An 8,571-nucleotide genomic window follows, 5' to 3' on the forward strand; every position below is an offset into this window, starting at 1 on the left:
ATTTGAGCACGTGTCCTTAAAACTAGTCAAATGTCAGTTGTTTTCAGGGGGGCAAAATGAAACTTAATATCAAAATACGAATGTGTAGAAAATGTATAAACTTACTTTTATTACGTTTAAAGAAATAAAAATGCAAATATACCACTCAAAAGACGCTGATGCGAGTGACGTTTTTGAAGAAAATGGTCATCCCTGCTAGAATGGTCAAAATCACAAAAACTGTATATTTTCTGTATTGGACGCATGACTACAAAGTTCATTTTTTCTAAATCTAGATGTCCTAGAGTAATAAAACTTGAGGATTCAACTCAAAAGTTAAGAAAGTTTCTAAATCTATGAAAAAAAGAACCGATTTTGAAACTATGTCTTTTATAAGGGCGCACACCACCAAATCACTCCGCGAGCGATGTAATGTGGATGAGTTCCGGTAAAATCGAAATCTTTTTAGAGGTACTTTGGGTCTTTCTGTGGACTTGTAAGGAAAAGGAGAAGCATGTTATAGCTTAAATAATACATTGAGACCTATACATGATCCTGGATCGCCCCAAAAGGTGCAAAACACAATTTTTGAATAAAGTAGGCCCGCGGATTGAAAAATGGCCAGAAACGGGTTTTCAGGGTATAGAAGGGGTCGAAAATGGTCATGGTGCTGTTTAAGCGCCCATATCTCGAAAATTAATCACAAGACTACCCGTACATTGAAACATATATTAAATTTTCATCGATTTGCAATCGATTGGTAGTATTTTTATAGTCAATTTGTTGCCGAAAAGGCCTAAAATCGCGCACGGAAAAGGTGTGTTTTCACGTGTGTTTCAATGGGACGCTGTATTGGTGGTGTGCGCCCTTATAAGGCATTTTGGCCGGAATGAGGCCTGTCATAGAAATTAGGTCAAAAACAGGATAGATATGTGTAAAATTCCGATTTTATGGTCTGAATTAATTCTTAAGAAATCACTTAATGATTTTAAAGCTCTTTAAAATGAAAGTATGATTTAATTTTCTTAATTCGGATTGTTAAAGTTCATGAAAGTGATGAAAAAAAGCTAAAAAGTTAACAAATTCGGTTTTTAGTGGGTTTTGATTATTTTAATACCATGTTTAAATTTGAGCACGTGTCCTTAAAACTAGTCAAATGTCAGTTGTTTTCAGGGGGGGGGGGCAAAATGAAACTTAATATCAAAATACGAATGTGTAGAAAATGTATAAACTTACTTTTATTACGTTTAAAGAAATAAAATGCAAATATACCACTCAAAAGACGCTGATGCGAGTGACGTTTTTGAAGAAAATGGTCATCCCTGCTAGAATGGTCAAAATCACAAAAACTGTATATTTTCTGTATTGGACGCATGACTACAAAGTTCATTTTTTCTAAATCTAGATGTCCTAGAGTAATAAAACTTGAGGATTCAACTCAAAAGTTAAGAAAGTTTCTAAATCTAAAAAAAAAGAACCGATTTTGAAACTATGTCTTTTATAAGGGCGCACACCACCAAATCACTCCGCGAGCGATGTAATGTGGATGAGTTCCGGTAAAATCGAAATCTTTTTAGAGGTACTTTGGGTCTTTCTGTGGACTTGTAAGGAAAAGGAGAAGCATGTTATAGCTTAAATAATACATTGAGACCTATACATGATCCTGGATCGCCCCAAAAGGTGCAAAACACAATTTTTGAATAAAGTAGGCCCGCGGATTGAAAAATGGCCAGAAACGGGTTTTCAGGGTATAGAAGGGGTCGAAAATGGTCATGGTGCTGTTTAAGCGCCCATATCTCGAAAATTAATCACAAGACTACCCGTACATTGAAACATATATTAAATTTTCATCGATTTGCAATCGATTGGTAGTATTTTTATAGTCAATTTGTTGCCGAAAAGGCCTAAAATCGCGCACGGAAAAGGTGTGTTTTCACGTGTGTTTCAATGGGACGCTGTATTGGTGGTGTGCGCCCTTATAAGGCATTTTGGCCGGAATGAGGCCTGTCATAGAAATTAGGTCAAAAACAGGATAGATATGTGTAAAATTCCGATTTTATGGTCTGAATTAATTCTTAAGAAATCACTTAATGATTTTAAAGCTCTTTAAAATGAAAGTATGATTTAATTTTCTTAATTCGGATTGTTAAAGTTCATGAAAGTGATGAAAAAGAGCTAAAAAGTTAACAAATTCGGTTTTTAGTGGGTTTTGATTATTTTAATACCATGTTTAAATTTGAGCACGTGTCCTTAAAACTAGTCAAATGTCAGTTGTTTTCAGGGGGGCAAAATGAAACTTAATATCAAAATACGAATGTGTAGAAAATGTATAAACTTACTTTTATTACGTTTAAAGAAATAAAAATGCAAATATACCACTCAAAAGACGCTGATGCGAGTGACGTTTTTGAAGAAAATGGTCATCCCTGCTAGAATGGTCAAAATCACAAAAACTGTATATTTTCTGTATTGGACGCATGACTACAAAGTTCATTTTTTCTAAATCTAGATGTCCTAGAGTAATAAAACTTGAGGATTCAACTCAAAAGTTAAGAAAGTTTCTAAAAAAAAAAAAAAAGAACCGATTTTGAAACTATGTCTTTTATAAGGGCGCACACCACCAAATCACTCCGCGAGCGATGTAATGTGGATGAGTTCCGGTAAAATCGAAATCTTTTAGAGGTACTTTGGGTCTTTCTGTGGACTTGTAAGGAAAAGGAGAAGCATGTTATAGCTTAAATAATACATTGAGACCTATACATGATCCTGGATCGCCCCAAAAGGTGCAAAACACAATTTTTGAATAAAGTAGGCCCGCGGATTGAAAAATGGCCAGAAACGGGTTTTCAGGGTATAGAAGGGGTCGAAAATGGTCATGGTGCTGTTTAAGCGCCCATATCTCGAAAATTAATCACAAGACTACCCGTACATTGAAACATATATTAAATTTTCATCGATTTGCAATCGATTGGTAGTATTTTATAGTCAATTTGTTGCCGAAAAGGCCTAAAATCGCGCACGGAAAAGGTGTGTTTTCACGTGTGTTTCAATGGGACGCTGTATTGGTGGTGTGCGCCCTTATCTGCTACTTGCAGCTCGTGACCATTTAATTGTTATGGGCGAACACCACTAAAAGCATGCAAGAAAACACTCCCATTGAAATGCACGTAAAAAGCTGGGGGGGGGGGTCCACAAAAGGCGCACACTACCAAGAAGTAAACACCCTGTTTACAGGGTCCGCGGAAGGTTTTTTAAAGTGAGAGGGGGGTCGGGGCAAAAATTGCCACTTTTCAAAAATGTGCAATAATTATGACCCCCACTGGGGGGTAAAATTTTCAAATGGCTTGCCAAAATCGCTTGCCCCCCCTCTCGGCCCGCCAAAATCGCTTGCCACCACCCTCTCGGTCCGCCAAAAAATTCTTTGCCCCCCTTGCACATGCCAAAATTTGCATATTTAAGCGTTTCCGTACCATATTCCTAAGCCTTTTTAGCGTATTTTATTTGAAAGGGGCCCCATGAATGTGTGCCAAAAATTGCTTGGCCCCCCTCTCGGCTTGCCAAAAATTGCTTGCCTCCCCTTTTAGCTTGCCAAAAATGTCTTGCCCGCCCATTTTACCCTCCCCCAGGGCTCATAATTATTGCACAGCCCCTAAAGCCATATTTATAATATTTGCTGAGGAGAACGCCCTCAATATTTTTTTGAATTCTGTTTTTACATAATTTGGCCTATATTGTACTTTATTAAACTAACATACCCTACAAAAATCAAGATTATTATGTGCCGTTTGTCAAAATCCGAGATTTTGAATAAAACGCAGGAACCGTTGTTATTATAGCTTATTATTACGATGGAAAGGTTAGTCGAACGCGAACACGATGTTCATGAACACAGTACGTAGGGAGAGATTGTTATTTTCGATGGGGGGAGGATGGGCATTTTGAGGGGAACTTTTTTTTTTTTGGGGGGGGTCTTAAGGGTAACATAAAATTTTTTGTTGAACCAGGGGAAAGGGGATTTAAAGTTTTAAATGGAGAAATTCGGGAAAACAATTACGGGGGAATCCGAAAATTGTAAGCGGACGCGAGGGGGGAACAATTTTGTTGATATTTTTCCCAAAACGCCCATTCCCCCCTGCCGTAAATAACGATCGGTCCCTAAATTCCAATTTCCAAAACCTCGATCAGTTGTTCGGCTCAAAATTAAAAGGGGACATATCTGATAATAAAAGCTAATAGGGCCTATATTATCTATTTTGTTTCATGGAAATGTTATAATATGGCTAAGAGATTGCCCGGCGTTGGGGCTGCGCAATAATTATGAGCCCTGGGGAGGGTAAAATTGGGGGGTTTTTGGCACACATTCATGGGGCACCTTTTAAACAAATCGCTCTATAAAAAAGGCTTAGGAAAACAGTACGGAAATGCTTAAATATGCAAATTTTCCTGCTTGCTGCGCTTGCAATATATATCTACAACCATTTTAGGTTTCAACAAGGCGGTTCTTGAACCACGAGTCTCGTCTGCTTTCGTGACCGCCTGCTTTTGCGATTACTTTTGGTAGAGAGGTAAATGAATTTGGCGGTTATCGGCTGGGCACGATTATCTGGCTGATGGTAACTGTACCCACCAAGTTTAATGCCCATGCAACAGTTTTTACTAATATGACCTCAGATGACCCCTGGTGACCCTGAAATGAGCTTCCAAAAATTTGGCTCTAAATGTTGACTGTACCCACTAAGTTTCATGCCCATCCGACAGTTTTTACTAATTTGACCTCAGATGACCCCTGGTGGCCTCGAAATGACCTTCCAAAAATTTGGCTTTCAATGTTGACTGTACCCAACAAGTTTCATGCCCATACGACAGTTTTTACTAATTTGACCTCAGATGACCCCTGGTGACCCTAAAATGACCTTCCAAAAATTTGGCTTTAAATGTTGACTGTACCTACCAAGTTTCATGCCCATACGACAGTTATTACCAATCTGACCTCAGATGACCCCTGGTGGCCTCGAAATGACCTTCCAAAAATTTGGCTTTAAATGTTGACTGTACCCACCAAGTGTCATGCCCATATGACAGTTTTTACTAGTTTGACCTCAGATGACCCCTGGTGACCCTGAAATGACATTCCAAAAATTTGGCTTGCAATGTTGACTGTACCCACCAAGTTTCATGCCCATACGACACTACGACAGTTTTTACTAATTTGACCTCGGATGACCCCTGGTGACTCCGAAATGACCTTCCAAAAATTTGGCTTTAAATGTTGACTGTACCCACCAAGTTTCATGCCCATCCGAGTTTTTACTAATTTGATCTCAGATGACCCCTGGTGACCCCGAAATGACCTTCCAAAAATTTGGCTCATGTTGACTGTACCCACCACGTTTCATGCCCATCCGACAGTTTTTACTAATTTGACCTCAGATGACCCCTGGTAACCTCAAAATTACCTTCCAAAACTTTGGCTTGAAATGTTGACTGTACCCACCAAGTGTCATGCCCACATGACAGTTTTTACTAGTTTGACCTCAGATGACCCCTGGTGACCCTAAAATGACATTCCAAAAATTTGGCTTGAAATGTTGACTGTACCCACCAAATTTCAAGCCCATCCGACAGTTTTTATTAATTTGACCTCAGATGACCCCTGGTAACCTCAAAATGACCTTCCAAAAATTTGGCTTTAAATATTGACTGTACCCACCAAGTTCTATGCCCATTCGACAGTTTTTACTAATTTGACCTCAGATGACCCCTGGTGACCCCGAAATGACCTTCCAAAAATTTGGCTTGAAATGGTGACTGTACCCACCAAGTTTCATGCCCATACGAGTTTTTAATAACTTGACCTCAGATGACCCCTGGGTGACCTCGGATGACCCCGAAATGACCTTCCAAAAATTTGACTCTAAATGTTGACTGAACCCACCAAGTTTCATGCCCATATGACAGTTTTTAGTAGTTTGACCTCAGAAGACCCCTAGGTGACCCTGGATGACCCCAAAATGACCGTCCAAAAATTTGGCTCTAAATGTTGACTGTACCCACCCAGTTTCATGGCCATACAGCAGCTTTTGCTAATTTGACCTCAGATGACCCCTGGATGACCTTGACCCACTAACCAATACAAATTTGTTCAGTCTGGGGTCAAGATGCACCCACCCACCAAGTTTGAGGAACGTGCGACCCCTAGTCTCTGAGAAAATGGTATTTTGCTTGTTACGCATAAATTATGCAAATTAGGTACTTAATTACCATATTTTGCGCTCAAAATCTAATCAGGTCGAGAACCTCTGGCCCCGCTACTCCCCACCAAATTACGTCACCGTACCCCATACGGATCTCCAGATAAGCTGTTCACAAGGTTTTTTGCTTGATACGCATCAAATACGCATAAATTATGCAAATTAGGTACTTAATTAGCATATTTTGCGCTGAAAATCTAATCAGGTCGAGAACATCTGGCCACGCTACCCCCTATAAAGTTTTATCATCATAGCACTTACGGTTCTCCAGATATCGCATTCACAAGCTTTTTCCGAACACACACACGGACCCCCCCCCCACACACACGGACACACCCCACCATTACGCCACTTGCACGGTTCCGCCATTATGCACTATGTGCGGGGAGAGCCTCGAACTGGCAGCATACATGAATGGGAATTGAACCAGTCATATAACATTCTGTGTAAGGTTACGTAATTCTTCCTTTCATGTATGCTGCCAGTTCGAGGCTCTCCCGCATATAGTGCATAAATGAACTGCAAGTGGCTAATAGTGATTACTAAGTCTCTCCCTGAACATGTTCAGGCAAGACAAAAAGGGGGGAGCAATTTTTGGGAAGCCTTGGGGGGGCAATTTTGGCACACATTCATGGGACGCCTTTTTAATTAAACGCTCTAAAAGGCTTGAGAAAACAGTACGGAAACGCTTTAATATGCAAAAATATCTAGACCATTTAAGGTTTGCAAATTGGGATCCCCAAAATTTGGCATGTTCAAAGATTTTTTGTGATTTTGGCTTAGTAAACGGCCCAAAAGTTTGATGAAATTCTATAAACGAATTAACGAAAGTCCTTTCGTTAGTGAGGGAGGGGGTCAAAAAGTCCGATTACGTTTGTAAAAAAGTAGTTAAAAGTAGGTCAAAGACTCAAAGTTGATCTTTTTTAGGGAATTAATATATCATTTTCAAATTTTAGTATTTTCCGAAGTACGATATTGACATTTTACAGTGGTTGCTTCAAAATGATTTCAAATCAATGTAGTGCAGTACTCACAACCTGCAACTTGTAAGTTCATTTTTAAAGCAGCTTTACCACACTTTGATTCTTTTTTATTTGAAAATCCAGCAAGGCCAAAAAAGGTATGAAGAAAAAATATTTTAAAATAAAATAAAATATTTGTTTCTTCCATAAACGTGATCAATATCCAAGTTGCATTGTCGTACCCCTTCCACAACCCCATGCACCATAGCAACGGCCTTGCATCCTATGAATACAGGTTGGAATTTTCGATATTTGACACTTACGTTAGAGGGGAGGTCTTTCGTTTATAGGACTTCATCGAATTTTTGGGTTGTTCCCTTACCCAAAGTGATTCTTTACAGGCGATTGTTTAACCAGAAAGATCCTAAACAAGTTCCAGATTCCGCAGCAGTGGTTGGCATATCAACTCAGGGGTCAGGGGTGTAGCCAACATTTTTTTTGGGGGGGGGGGGCTGATTTTTCCACAAAAGTGGACCTTATCCCAAAATGTCGGACTTTTTGACCAAGCATTAGTCCGAGGCACCCTATTTAACATTAGCTTTGGACATTTAATTATTTCATTGAATTTTCACCCTATCCCTAAAGCTAAATAGGGCGCCTCTGCCGTTTTGCTACGCTGGCAAATGGGCAAATGTTGACCTTTTTTGACCGAAAAGGCATAAAAACCCTGTTTTTCCACCCACAATGCTTGCAAAGTGATACTTTGTGGCCTTTTGGCAATGGGGGGGGGGGGGCACATGCAGCCCCTGGCTATGCCCTTGACATGCTTGATGCCACCATTCTAGCAAGGGTAAAACTTACACTATACTCAAGGGGGAAAAAGTTCCTGCATGTATGGATAAAAAGTCACCATTCTGGCCGTGCATTATGGCAAGTTTAGGACCCTCTTTTTATTTGAAGGAATAAATAACAAGCAGTGACAAATGGTCCATGAATGCGCCTTATTCAAACTTTTTCCAACTACAATATTTCCAAACACAATATTAGTGACAAAATGGTTCATCAAATGGTTACGATTTTAAACAACTGAAGCGGTCCGAAGATTGAGCCTCCAGTCCAGTATGGAGTGCAAAACAAAACTTACTTGTGTTGCGAGTGAGGGACCTATTGTGCAAAATTAGATAGTTGGAAATGAAGGCCCATGGAGGCACTAACCAATCCAAAGTCTATCGCAAATAATCATAAATCATTTTTGCATTTTTGTACAAACAAGCCTTGGCCTATAGCCGGCTAAAGCAACCTAATAATATAATATTTCACATTTTAGTAAACTTTGGCAGTTTTTGTCCACACACACTCCCAACAACAAACAAACAATG

The sequence above is a fragment of the Amphiura filiformis genome, chromosome 4, assembly GCF_039555335.1.
Source record: "Amphiura filiformis chromosome 4, Afil_fr2py, whole genome shotgun sequence".
NCBI classification, from domain to species: Eukaryota; Metazoa; Echinodermata; class Ophiuroidea; order Amphilepidida; family Amphiuridae; genus Amphiura; species Amphiura filiformis.